This window comes from Camellia sinensis, chromosome 8, assembly GCF_055761805.1.
Source record: "Camellia sinensis isolate YWXY chromosome 8, ASM5576180v1, whole genome shotgun sequence".
Classification (NCBI taxonomy): domain Eukaryota; kingdom Viridiplantae; phylum Streptophyta; class Magnoliopsida; order Ericales; family Theaceae; genus Camellia; species Camellia sinensis.
In genome coordinates this window covers 64,249,857-64,264,576 of record NC_138968.1, presented here as the reverse complement: position 1 = coordinate 64,264,576, position 14,720 = coordinate 64,249,857, and the positions used below count along the sequence as shown (strand labels likewise).

The window sequence follows — 14,720 nt, the reverse complement described above, 5'->3', positions numbered from 1 at the left end:
TATATATATTTATCTACCGTATATGTAACATGTATTTTGTATATAGTTCGTATAAATATACGTGCAGTAGGTATATGGGTTGTATAACTGTTACGTCATTAGTGTGTGTTTATATAAATATAATCCATTTTATGTATATGTATATGTTATATTGTATATTTTATAATACCATTCAGGATTTGAGATAGGTATATATACATACATCGTGTAATTTGCTCATTCATATACATAAAAGAAAGGGATAATATATATCATCATAAGTTTTATGTCATCCTTTTACAAAAAAAAAAAACACAAAAACACACACAAAAAAAAAAAAAGGAATAAAAGGAATAAAAGGAAAGGGAAAAAGAAAAGTACATCAAAAAGAAGGAAAAAAAAGGCAAAAAGAAAAAATACATCATTCAAAGAAAGAAGAAATAAGCTTGAATCTCTCTTCGTCCTCATTCGTAGTGTGTTATCGGAAGTCTCGACATTGGCACCAGCATTTCCGCCACTATCACTCTCCTTTCTGCTCTCTCCGGAGTCCTTAAAGTGCTCATCAAAAGCCTATGGCTCTAGCTTGGGGATCTCAACAGATACTCTTCTCCCTCTCCTGCCACAGTCATCTCTACCTCAACCTCCTCTCATTTGTGATGGAGCTCGTCCTCCTCTCTCCCTCATGGCTGGAGGGGCTGCTACCTAAAAAAGATAGAGATCATAATATTAGATCAGGTGGCATAAAATAAGCAATATATCGAAAGTGAATGGAGCAAAAGGAACTTCATAGAAGATAAGGCAAGAAAGAAAATGATACCTCAATCCCAAGGGAGACTAGAGATGCCTCCCTCCTCTTGACTATGACCATTAGTGTGTCGATGAGCTTTAGGCACTGATCCATACAACCCATCTCGGGGTACTACAGATATAAAAAAAAAAAGGTCAATACTGGTATTGAAATAATGAAAAATACATAGAAAGCATTAAGGGAAAGGGTATACCAATCAGGTCTCTAGAGCGAGGATGAGCGATCATCGTCTGAGAGGCTCCAAGGGTAGCTCATCCAAAATGCCATTCGAGTGCTAAAATGTAACTGCTGTGGAAAGTAACGGATACTCGAGAGGAAATGTAGCATTGTCAGCAGGAGATGTGAGACCTCTAGCTGGAGGAGCAGCACCAGCAAAAGCATCACTAGCAGTTGGGGCATCAACGATTTCGATAATGCGAGCCACGCCCTCAGTCAGAGGTGGCATGATGTGAGACCACAGGAATGCAATAGTCTCCGAGAAAGTAGAAGGCATCAATATGCTACCTTAATGCCATGTGATTGATGAGGGCCTCATCAGTGATATCATCAACAATTCTCACGAGTGGAGAAAGAAGAGACGAAATACGAAGATTGACATGGCGCAAGGTCTGGCAAGTGAATCACTTCCCCAAGTACTAGACTCTGCAAAAGGGCCCCTCTAGTGCACCATTATCTAGGAAGTCTCCTAGGTGACAACATACCTCTCCCTCGTTGCGTTGGGCATGGCCGCCCAAGAGTTCAATGAATGATTACCATGTCGACGGTCACCGTGTTGAAGAAACAACGAAAGGCGATAAAGTTGCGAATGTGCTGGCTGTAAAGGCAGAGCCTTCCGCCATAGGACAATGAGTGAGGCACTGCCAGAGTTATCTCTAATCTTGGGATCAGGGTGATAGAGGAAAAGTAAGTGTAAAGCCATATCTACATGGGAAAGCATGTCAGGAAATCAACAGGCAAAAATGGAAATAAAACAAGCAATGAAATATAAATGAATTGAAAGAGAGTGCAAAATGTACCTCCCTTGCCCTCTATTAACCTCCCAGCAGCTCCGCCTTTTAGCGGGGCACACAGCTCATGTAGCCATAAAATGTGGCAAGGTTAGCTCCACCTAGTCGTACTCCCTCACCCGTTAGAGCTCCACCATGCCGCTCAAAAAGTAGAGTCCTATGGTATTCTCCTTGTTCCCACACAAGGTAGTACCGAGGACATAAAGAAGAACTAGCCAGCATACTGGGCAGCCTCCTCTAGTGTCACTAGCTCTAACCCGTAGAAGTGCTGCTAGAGCCAGTTGTAGCGAATTATCTCATGGCGAGTGAGGGGTGGGACAACCCTAAGAAAGAACATCTGAGCAATGGGTCACTAGATGAGGTCGAGGTCAAACGGGATTAGCTCATCCCCCACTGAGAGACTGGTGATCATGAAGAAGTCATACGGGGTCATCGTCATATCCCTGGCAGAAGAGAAATGGAAGGAGTTGGTGGTGTCCCACCACCTCTCTACCAAGGCACCGAAAATCGACCGGTCTGCTTGCAGCGATGTGATGCCCAAGCAAAATGGGCCAAATCCAACCCCGTCCACCAAGATACGGACCTCGGTGGGAAGATTTTTGTACCACTAGCAAGGGCCGTAGACGCTCTCATACCCACTCATCAGTCGATCGAGGACCTGTAATAAGCAAGTTGTTAGCATGCAAGAGATTGGAGGTATCGAGAGTTCAAAGCATGGCACACTGAATAAAAAAAGGAAAGAGAGAAATGAATACCATGGTGGAATCATAGGAGAGGTGCCTTGAGCGCTCCCAAATCAATACGTCCTCTATGACCCATTGTGAGAATTTATTACAGCGCAACATCTCCCTCGGGACCATTGTTTTAGTATACGGCTTATAAGCCGCAGGGTCAAATAGCCTCATCCTCAGAGGAAGCGGCTCTGGCCCTGCCTCAGTGTCCTCAGCCATGAGGTCCTCGTCATGGCCCTCCATATCCGCAACAAGTGCGGGGATGTCGACCTCAGGCACCGGTGACGTTACATCACCCTCTAAGACAATGACCGGGGGGGAGATGTCAGTATGTGGAGCATCATCACTATCCATAACAATCTATGGAATCAAAAGAAGAGTACGAGAAATCCAACCCAAGTTGTGGGCAATAAAATAAAAAAAAAGAATCAAAATGAAGAAATGTGGAAAAGTGTTGAAATATTCTAACATTGTTCAAATTTTGGAAGAAAAATGCAAAATCAATGGCAAATTGATAGGGAAAAAATCCCAAGTAGTTCAATTTCAACAATGTCAAACTAGGGGCAATGTGTATGTAAAAAATAAAAAATAAAAAGCAACAACAACAATAACAACAAGAAGCCTAGCAATGTGAATTCAAAATTTGTGTTAAGCCATGGAATTTTCATTCAATATACAAATCAAGTTAAATTTTATGCTCTAAGTTTTTTTTTTTTTTTTTTTTTTGTGTGTAAGTCATTAATTAAAAACAAAGAATTACACATTTACAAGGGGGCATACCCCAAGTAATACAACATATCTAACTTGACCACCCTAGCAAGGGAGAAAAGTAAATAAATAAATCTTACTATAAGAAAAAACATAAAAACCCATCTTTGCCCATATATCCTTTTTGCCCCCCAAGTGACCCCTACCATCAGAGATGATAGAAGGAGACTTAGGGAAGATATATGGGCAATTACAACAATTGAAACACGCACAGGCAAACATTGCCCAGATTCAACATACTAAATAAACACACTGAGCCATTATACATTGGCCCAAACATATTACACCAAGAATTGGGTCCCAAAAAATGAGCCCAACGATGAGCCCAATTAAACAAACCCAATCTCACATCCCATTCTGCTGAAAAGAGGCTGCACCAAAAAAAAAACATGTGGCCCAAAAAATGGAGCTCACGTGTTGCAAAATCAGCCCAATAGAACCTTTTAAGGTAAGGCCATGGTCATCCATCAACTTGGAAAACCGTGGACCAAAACCAGCCGTAATAAACATCCACACGTGGGCCACTATGATTTTTTCTAATAGATTTTGGATATGAATTTGAATCCACATGTGGCCCACCTACTACGTCACCAAGTTCCACTCTGGGTGGGCAAAGCACAAATCAAACCAAATATATATAAAGCTGATATATCTTTTACTCACGTGGTCCAAAAATCTCCACTTGTCACAACATCTAGTCAACCTCTTCAGGAAAAGATTAACTTTTCCCTCCTAAAGCTGGAGCCAAAACTCAAACTATCACACGGGCCCACTTTGCACCCATGTGCATCCAGCTATACTCCTGCACATCAGGCTATATTTGCTGAGAAGACGTGCAAGCATAAAAAACGCAGGTGACATCAGCTCTGCACCAACTTTTGGACACACGCATATGTAGCAGGCCGTGAGGCACACGCCCAGCTACAGTAATCTCAAACTCCATAACAATAACGCCTGCAAAGATTGGAAACTGTCACCGGCGTGAACCATAGATAAATACACAACAAAACAAAAAATAGACGATGCCTCAGAACGCAGCGAAACACCCAGAAACGAGCGGCGCACGCCGAATCCAACAACACGCGGCCTTTATGCCAATATAGTAGCAGCGGTGCTAGTAGACCAAAAACCAGCCCGGCGCCGGAAAACCCTTCACCTGTCTGGGCATGAACACGACCACCATGAACAAAAACTAGAACAAACTGGAACCAAACTAGAGCAAAACATCTCTTTCCCAACCAATGCTAAAGTGGATAGGCTCCCAAATCGTAAAACACATCCATCCAGGATATAACCCCGCAGAGTAGTGCTAGAACACCTACTCATGTGAGACTACTGAAGTAGACCAAGGCAGCAACACACCGCACAGTCACGCCGACGAAATCAAATCGGAGGAGAAAATAACCTGAGCAGAGAAGTATCACGGAGGATCCCTTTTCACTCCAAGCACTTCACGCCGAGAAAGAGGCAACTCTGGCCAGAGATCAACCAGCAACACCAGTACTATATACTCACTCGCCCACAGCTTTTAGGTAGAGAGCTTAAACAAACTGGCCGGGGAGACAAAACGGCCATGGCGCCACCCACAACCAGAGCTCCTTAGTGCAGATAACACACCCATTCACACCACCCATCTCCCTCTAGAACAAAAGAGAGAGGCTAACAACACAGTAAAGCCCAAAACAGCCCCACTTCGAAACAACAAAATACCTGTGTAGAACAACATAACCAGCTGGACAAAACTCTATCCATCACCGGAGCAAACCTTCAAACCCTCATAAATCTGGACAACAATAAGCCCAGATTCAGTAACAACACAGTCCCACCAAAACCAGACCAAGAATCTGATAAGGAACCCTAAAAAACTCCATGGGTAACAACCGAAGGAGCTTTCTCTCTCTAGATTCTAGAGAGAGAAGCTCTCAACCTAATCCCCTTTCCACTTTTCCCTTATCATATTTTTTGTTCCAAGTTTCATTTGGTAAAGGGAAGGCATATGATGTACTTGTGAGTAATCTATGTCAAATTCTAAGGAAAATTGTCCAAATTCATGAGTAATCGACCAAGCAATCAGTATGGTATGAAATCAATGGCTAATCAGTAAGTGACTACCCACAATTCAAGCAATTCAAGGCAAATTCAAGCACAATTCAAGGCAAATTCAAGCAATTCAAGGCACATTCAAGAAATTCAAGGGACATCAAGAAGCAAATCAGGGAAATTGCTCACTTTCATGAGCAAATTAATCAAGGTTGTTTTGAGAAATTACCTTAGCCTTTAAGAATCACCAAGAATCAGTCCAATTTGTGAAGATTCAAGACCAAAACCGTGCAGAACAAAGAACAACCTGCAAAATCAAGAGAAATAATGAGGAAGTGGCTCTAATCGTGAGGAATCACCAAGAGCAAGCCAAAATGTTGAAGAAATATCTCTAAATCGTGGGTAATCCAGTCAATATCAAGCACAATCACCAAACTCCACCATTTGAGAAATCAATCAGCTCAAAATGCGGAGGGGTGTCAAAAATCAAGGGGAATGGTGAGGGTTTGTGAAATTCTTGTGTTAAATCAAGCCCAAATCATAGTTTGAACTTCCAAATCGCGTAAAATCAAACAAAAGACCAAGAAATTTACCAATTTTGGAAACCAAAGGTACAAAGGGCTGAAAATCGAGGCAAATTCAAGGGGAAATCAACTTCGGGTCTTGGGTAATACAAAAATGAAGAGAGAATCTAGAGAGAGAGTTTCGGAGGGAGGGAAGATGTGTATTAGATGTGAGTTTGTGAGGAAAATGAGCCCTAACTTCTTTTGAAGCCAATCGGGTTGTCTAACCCATTTTTTGCCCCGATGTCGCAGAAATTTGCTGGCCAACTCTTTTTTTGGCCAGCCGGCTAAGTTTTGTGCTATGTGGAAATTTTGTTGACCAATCGGCACTTCTTTTGGCTAGGTGGATCATTTGTTGGCCGAGTGGCTCATCTTTTGTCCAAGTCAGCCATATGTTGGTCGGGTAGGTCACATTTTAGCCGGTTAGCTCATAATTTGGCCGAATTGCTCTAATTTTGTACAGGAATTTTGAAAATTGGCCGGGTCACTTCTATTTTTGTACGGTTGGTTTCATGCGATGAGGTCAGGTGTGCTTGTTTTCATTAAGTGATGATCAAGTGGCATGCCCAAATCATCTCCGTTCTCAGAAACTCAAAAGTAGCATTCATAATATATGCCTTAGTGATTTCGACATTGATTCAAATTACTCGGTTAGAACCTTCCCCCTCTCCGTATGAAATACGGTTAGGTACGCCTGTTGGTTGCACCACCTTGCCTCCTCCTATGTGAAACATGTTAGGATTTCAGATTACCGGTTAAAACATTTTCCCTCTCCGTGTGAAATACGGTTAGGTACACCTGTTGATTACGCTACCATTTCCTCCTCTCGTGTGAGACGCATTTGGATCTCAAGTTGGATCACAAGTTCACACTTTCTCCTCTCACGTGAGACGTATACTATTATCGGCTGTGTGGAAGCACGTAAGTCCAACTTTTAATCGGTTGTGCGGTAGCGCGTAAGTCCAGCTATCATCGGTTGCGTGGAAGCACATAAGTCCAACTTTCATTGGTTGTACGAAAGCGTGTATATCCAACTCTGAACCGACTATGCGAAAACGTGTAAGTCCAACTTTGAATCAGCTGTGCAGAAGCACGTAAGTCCAATTTTTAATTTCATTTTGAGCACATTATTTGCACGAGGTTTGCCTCGCATGTTGCCATCTTTGCAGCTTTATCATCATTGCATTGTATTGCATCAATAATGAATTTTTGAAACAAAAATTGGTTTCGCAAAGCGTGTAAGTCCAACTTTCAATTGCCTTTTGAGCATATCATTTGCATTCTGCCCCAGCACTACGCTAATTTGATTCTTTGCAAAGGGATACATAGGCAACCCTCCGATTCAACCAACTATATTTGTATCTTCTTTTTTGCCCGGGCCTTATTGCCTTGTCAAAAAGGTCATGTTTGGGCTTTGACATTCACTCATGTCATGAAATGACTCTGAGTTCTGTCAAAGAAGGACAACTGTAGACACCCCATTTTGACTGGCCCTAAGACTCAGGCGTTTGCATTTAATTACCTGGTGATGAAAACAACAAGATATTTCTCACAATATCCTCAGTAAGAAAGATGGAATGTTTGCTTCATTTCCAACCGTAAGCCTATTTTGGCCAAGTGTTCAAGCCCCATTCAAAACTCTCTTTCAAAAGTTTCTTTTCGCGCTTTGTTTCAAATATTTTTGTAGTGTTCCAAGGCTCACTTTTAAGCTTCAAAATAAGACTTTTTCTGAGGAAATCGAGCAAAGAACAACGTGGAAATAAGAGGAAAATATGATAATTTTGTCAAAAAAATCCTATTTCGTGCAAAATGGTCAGCTACGACCAACTTTGTCGGCCATCCAGCCAATTAATTGTCCAGTTAGCCAAGGTTTTTTGATCGGCCGGCTAATTTTCCCCAAAATAGGGTAGTTTTGGCAGAATTTTCGTTAGAAGTGTGTGGAACATGCTATTCCAAATATTTCTTGATACATGCATGCACGAGATACACACCTCCTGGCCTTCCACTATCTTCCTTTGACCTCCATTATCAAAAGAGCATTTGTCTCTTACCCCAAAAAGAGCATCAAATGCAACCATCCTTGTCACTCCATCATCCTTGCCTTCTACCTTGTCCACTCCCACCTACTTGATCACCTTCTCCACTAAGCATTCTTTCATTGGCTATATGAAGGTGATCAGATTGTTAGGAGAAGAGGATTAAAAACCAAGAGAAGAAAGTTAGAGAGACAAAAAAAAGCTTAAGCTTTGAACCCAAAACTCCCATTTTCGAATATACACCATCATACACTAATATTCCATCCTTAATACACCAAAACCATCCCGAAACGTCTGATATACCCCATTTCAAAAACCTTAAATAAAAGAGTAAGTGTTTTTGAAGGAGAGGAAAACTGAGAACTCTCCCACACACTCTATTAAACATCCAAAAACCTCATTCACACAAAAATTTCAAATTTTCTAACTGAGAACTAAGAAATACACTTCCTCAACTTGAGGGTGATCAAAAGGAAGTTTGGAAATCAAATCCTTTCCTTGGATGGTGAATTTTGCACATTTTTCTTTTCTTGTACTTTCTTCCTTATTTTGAGCCTTTTGTGAAAAATCTAGAAACCTCCTAGATGTTAATTTGTGATTATGTATCTATTTAAAGCAGAATATAACAATCCCAATCAAACAATCAAGACAAAGAGACACAAGCGATTTTACGTGGAAAAACCACAATTGGACACCTCCAATTGTGATCAAAAAACCACGGGCAACAGCCACAAGAACAATCCACTAAGAAGATTTAAAGGAATTACACAGGTATACTCTCAATTACCTAGCGAATCCACAACGCCTAATTGAACCAACCTCTATGTGCAACATCACCCAAGATATGCTAGTATAGGTCAATTCCTCTAGAAAAGCAAAAGATACAATGCCAGAAGTCCATAGAAAAAAAATAATCACTAAGGCGGAAGACTCCAAAATTTGCTAATCCAAGAGTGTGTACAGAATGAGACATACTAATAAAAAACACACACTCCAAAACGAGTAATGACCACAGAAAGCACACACATATTAACATGTAATAGATATTCTCATCAACTCCTTAACAAATCTGGAAATTTGGGATCGCGCGGTCCGCTCGAGCGTGGGTCTTCCCGCTCGAGCGGAGACTTCAAATTCTGTGATTTCATACAGGCTCCACGCTCGAGCGTCGGTTTTGACGCTCGAGCATCGAATCACACCATCCAGTACTTTTTCAGGCATAGCAGATATACTGTGAGCTTGTAAACCCCGCTCGAGCGCCCTTTTCCCCACTCAAGCGGGAAGGCCAAAACTAGAAAAACTGGAAAAATATAACATGATCGGACAGGCAACTTTGAATGTATTTTTGCATTTTGCTTCGGGCCGCGAGCTGACTGGGCAGCTCGACCCCCGTAATAATCAGCGAAGTGGCAAACTTGTATACATTGACATCACAAACTTCTCTGCAAAGCACGATTCGGGTTGGATTCGCCTCTAACAACTCATAGCCTCACTGAAATATAAATGCGAATAAAATTACAACTCAAAGGAGTTTTGTCAAACGAGATTGCCAAGAAATAAAACCTAACATTTTGCTTTAATTTCATTTCATATTGTAAGCTTGTTATACTCTAACTAGGAGCGGTTAGTTAAGCCACCCTCGTATTCCTTAATTTTTTTTTTATCTTTGGTGCTTGAAAAGTAGAAAATAGAGTTTCTGGCCTAGCTTGATTGGCCAGCCGACATTTTGTGTATAGCAAAACAGTCTCCGACGGTCTCCGAGACCACACCTGAAGGTTTTATTTATTTTTATTTTTTTCTATTTTTCTTTTAATTTAAGAGAGATCTGTGAGGATATATCTTGTTGTAATATTTTCTTTCTTTTCTCCCCTTATTCAAATTTGCAATATTCAAATGTTGTAATAATTCCCCACCCACCCCATTCTTTACTTGCTTTCCATATCTATACATATGTAGTATATTTTGTTTATTGTCATATCTATGCTTTACAACCATGTTTAATGCATCTTAATTCGGCTAAATTTTGCATTTGTGGGTTTAATCGATTATTACATGATTTATGCACAACTTCATGTTCTTGATATGAATCACATGTCATATTTTAGAAGCCAAATCACTAGTTACATATCATGAATGAATTGCATTAGAACCTTGTATATAGGATCATGCATGCTTTACTAACTTTATTTTGTAATTGTTGGTGGGACGTTGGTAAATATGGAAGCTTTTCTGCTTTAGTATCCCATTTGTGTAAGTTTTTCTTACTACATTTAGCATCCTACCACGCGCTATGTGCTTATTTGATATATCTCTATGAATGCTTGTGAATGGAGGTTATGTTGTTCAATTTGAAACAAAATTGATTTTCATGTTGCAAACTCAAGTTTCCATCAAGTTGTTTAAAATGCTTTCAAAAATACATGAAATTGAATTGTTCCAAAATAAATGACACAATCTATACATGTTTGCTTCACATAGTAATTTTAGTATTTATTAAATAACCAGAATACGAACATATAAAGCAAATAAAATTCATATCATGGCTTAGTAGAGACAGATCTTTGATCTAGTGAGCGAGGACTAGATCGGGGATGCTCAATTAATGACCTTCCCTTCTCATACCTAATGTTCCGAGTCAAGCAACTTTGGTTATGACGAACAGTGGCCTTAGCACGTGTCACGGGTTTTCTAATCCCCCAAAAATAGTAGGTGACTACTCTAAGATTTGGTGATGTATTCCATTTCTGATAAAGATTTTTGCAAAAAAATAAATTTTTATAAAAGTTGCAAAATCTGGACTCTCATCTACGTTTCACATTGCACTCATGAGACTAGATCAAAGATACTGCGGGTCTGAACTATTAACACACGCAGTATCCCCTAGGCATGTTACACACCTCTCCTGTGCATCTATTGTGCAATTACAGAGCTCTCGTGAATCTACCACGCAATTGCACTCCTTTTGTACATCAATCGCATAATCCAACCACTTTTGTGCATCTAGTGCACAACTGCACCGCTTTCGTGCATCTATCGTACGATCGCATCACTTTTGTGCATCTATCGCACGATAACACACCTTTTGTGCATTTATCGCACAATCCCACTACTCTTGTGCATCTATTGCACAATCGCACTGTTCTTGTGCATCTGTCGCACAATCAAACCGCTCTTATGCATCTATCACACGATCACACTGTTCTTATGCATTTATTGCATAACCCAATAGCTCTCGTGCATCAATCGCACCATCGTACCGCTCTTGTGCATCTATCGCACAATCGCACTGTTCTCATACATCTATCGTACTATGTATTGCATCTATCGCATCACATTCTTTATCTTATACCATTCCTCCTTTTGCGTAAAGTGCATTTGGATCTCAGGTTCACTTCGTTATACCTTCTCCTATTCCATTCAAGGCACGTTTAGTCTTGCTTGTTGGTCAGGCTTGCATTCACTCAAGTGAGGCATGTTTGTTTGCATCGCACCTTAATTTGTTTCATATCATTTGCACAAGACTTGCCTCACATATTGTCATCTTCACATCTTTGTCACCGTTACATTGCATTGCACAAATCATAAATTTTCAAAACAACAAGCTACATGAAGGGTGTAAGTCCAACCCTCAATTGCGTTTCTAGCATATCATTTGCATCCTGCCCCCAAACTACACTAGTTTGATTCCTTATAAAGGGATACATAGGCAACCTTCGGGTTCAACCAACTACATCTGCCTTTTTTTTATTAGCCCAAGTCTTACATCCTTGACGACTATAAACTACCTGCAGTAGTTTGAAAATAACGTATAGTTTAAATTTCAAGGACAAAATTTATTTAAGGCGGATAGATTGTGAAATCTCGTATTTTGAGGTATTAATATTTTAGTATGAGATATTGAGGATTGATTATAATAATTTGATGGAGAGATTTTTGGATAAGAACCTAATTTATTTCTTTGTATCTCCTTTATATCTAAATCATTATTGTTCATCTCTTTTTGAAAATAAATTGTTTCAATTTCTCATCCTTTCCAATCATTCTTTCGATAAAAATAAAAAGAGAAAGAAAAGAAAAGAAAAGAAATATATATATATATATATATAACGTGGCCGATATGGTACTACACCATCTTTTCAATTCCGTTATTTATTTATTTTACTTATTTTACTTTTACCTCATCTTTCTCCATATTTTCAATTTTAAAAAAAAAAAATGGCCGACAAGCCAATGAGGCTGCCAACCACTCCTCCTTTCCCTTTAATTATTTAGTTATTTTATCCATTTATTTACCTTATCCCTCCAGACAAACTCATGTCCCCACCAATTCCTATATTTGCTTTCCTCCTTTTCACTTTTGACTCCACTATCTCCAATAATTTCATATAATGCCATACATATTTTATTTTATCTTTTCTCCTATAAATCAGGAGAATGAAGGACTCCTTTCCCATTCTTGCATTCATTCCTTCATTCTTTGCTTCGTCTCTCTTTCCCTCTAGTAGATTACTGTAACATAATTTTGAGTCTAGTTTGGGAGTGTTTAGAGTGAAAGTTAGCATTTTTTTTTTCAATTACAAAAGAAGAGAATCAGAAGAGTGAATCAGGGAAAAAGAAATTGGAAGCTAGCAAGGTAAACCTCCATCACCTCTTCTCTCAAGTTCTTTCGATACTTGTTTTTCCCCTCCTAATACATATTATCTATACATACATATATATATATATATATAATGTACTCAAGGCCTACACTCTTGTATAAAAGTGTATTAATCAAGAAATAGTGTGCTTCTCTTTCATTCTTAAATTTTCAGCAGCCATTTCATCTCCCTCGTTGAATTTATTTTCTTGTCAAAACTCCATAAACTAAAAATTGGTTTCTATGGGACATTATTTGGTATGTCTAGAGTATGTGATAATTTTGTTAGGACCTAAGGATGTATTTTTCTAACCTAAATAATTTTTCTAAGTTTGTTGCTCACAGCACCAGAGAAGTAGTCAACTTTCTCTATTTTTAGAAAATTCTAGAAATATAATCTTGTGTCCATTTTTACGTCCAAAGTTTAATTTGGAAGTTAATTACCGATTAAAATTTGTTTGAACCCGATTGAGTTAGTGGTTTGAGAGACACACTAATTTTTGTAACAGCCAACAAATCTGGACATATTTTGGTAATTCAAAATTATCTTAAAATCTAAAATACCTATCCTACTTTGGTAATTTGGCTTTGAAACTAGACTCATTTATCTACAAACTCACATGAGGCCAGATATTTTGGATTAATAAAAGTTTGTTTGATAATTATTTCAAACGGATTCAAATATGGAAATCTAGAACTTTGTGTTAAGTGCACTCATATTTGGTTGCAACTCTTGTATGCTATATTTCTTGACTGTAAAAGTTTTCACATATAGTCTATGAAAAATTGTGGATTTTTCTTACCATGCATATTTAGTTTGGATTTGTATTTTTCTTAACCATGATATGCTCTAACCGAGAACATAATGCCCTTAATACATGGGAAACTTAATTGGGGTGGTAATTAGGTTTTAATCACTTGGATGATATTATGAGAAACTAATATGTTTGAATTGAAATGGTTGGTGGGACGTGTTCCCAAAATTTGAAGGATAAGTTTTGCACAAGTGGTTGTTTTGGAACCCTTGAATGGATTGGTTGTATTCAGACCCTAAGTGTTTATGATGGATAAGGTTGGAGGAAATTATGGGCAAGGCCCTTATTTTTACCATCTCTTTTGAGGTTCTTGGTTGGCGCTAGGCATCCGAGGTAAGGTCTGCAAAGCAGCAAAAGAGGGATCATACTGAATAATCCGAGTCCAATTCTTGTGGTTGCAAGGATGAAATCTCTTTGTGGGACTTCTAGATTCTAACATCTAACCTTATGGATCTTTAATTTATTAGGCATTCCAAGCTCATGGCGTTTCATGCCAAGTATTGAAGAAACCTTTGTAGTCAACGAAAAACCGAAGACATTCAAAGATTCCTAGCTGTCATAAACAAATTTTGAATTCACTTTGTTATAAATTGATCCGTATTTTCCTTTTCTATTGGGATTATAATAATGATGGAACCTTGTTTTGTAATAAAAATATGTAACTCTATAATATTATTTGCTTATATACGTATGAATATTTTTGTGATCCTATACCTATCCCGTGTTACTTATGAGACCTTGTGTTAATACCTCTTAAGATCTGTCAAAAAGATAACTTACTATCTAAGGTTGTTAGACTTAGAATGGAGGTTATATTGACTCGTTCGACTTCTAGGGATCTTACTTGGTTATTCGCCAAATGACTCATTAGTGACGTGTCCTAAGCTTATACCTATACCCAAAAATAAATAAATAAATAAATAATAAAAAACCTATAATTATTTGTTAATATATCATTGATGTTCCCGATTATTTCGGGCGTCACATATTGAGGATTTATTACAATAATTTGTTCGTAAGATTTTTGGATGAGAATTTAATTTTTTTTCTTTGTATCTTCTTTATATCTACCTCATTATTGTTCATCTCTTTTTGAAAATAAATTGCTTCCATTTCTTGTCCTTTACAATCATTCTTGCCGCGCAAATAAAAAGAGAAAGAAAAGGAAAGAAATATATATATATATATATAGAAGACATGGTCGATACGGTACTGCACCATCTTTTCAATTCTTTTATTTTACTTTTACCTCACCTTTTTCCATATCTTTAATTTTTTTTTTTCGAAAAGAAAAAAAAATGGCCGACAGGTCTATGAAGCTGCCAAACACTCCTCAT

The 14,720-nt window shown here is 38.6% G+C and overlaps 1 long non-coding RNA gene across 3 annotated transcripts; it reads right to left on the bottom strand.

Moving 5' to 3' along the window:
- Positions 1–225: 225 nt before the first annotated feature.
- LOC114311007 (uncharacterized) lies at positions 226–6,164 on the bottom strand. Of its 3 annotated transcripts, XR_014337763.1 has the most exons (6): positions 5,927–6,164; positions 5,563–5,640; positions 1,804–2,452; positions 981–1,708; positions 797–898; positions 226–681 (listed from the first exon to the last, which is right to left on the bottom strand). It is a non-coding gene; the product is annotated as an uncharacterized LOC114311007 (long non-coding RNA). The 3 variants fall into 3 exon arrangements; XR_014337764.1 differs by lacking the exon at positions 1,804–2,452; XR_014337765.1 differs by lacking the exon at positions 1,804–2,452 and having other exon boundaries at positions 981–1,141.
- Positions 6,165–14,720: the final 8,556 nt, after the last annotated feature.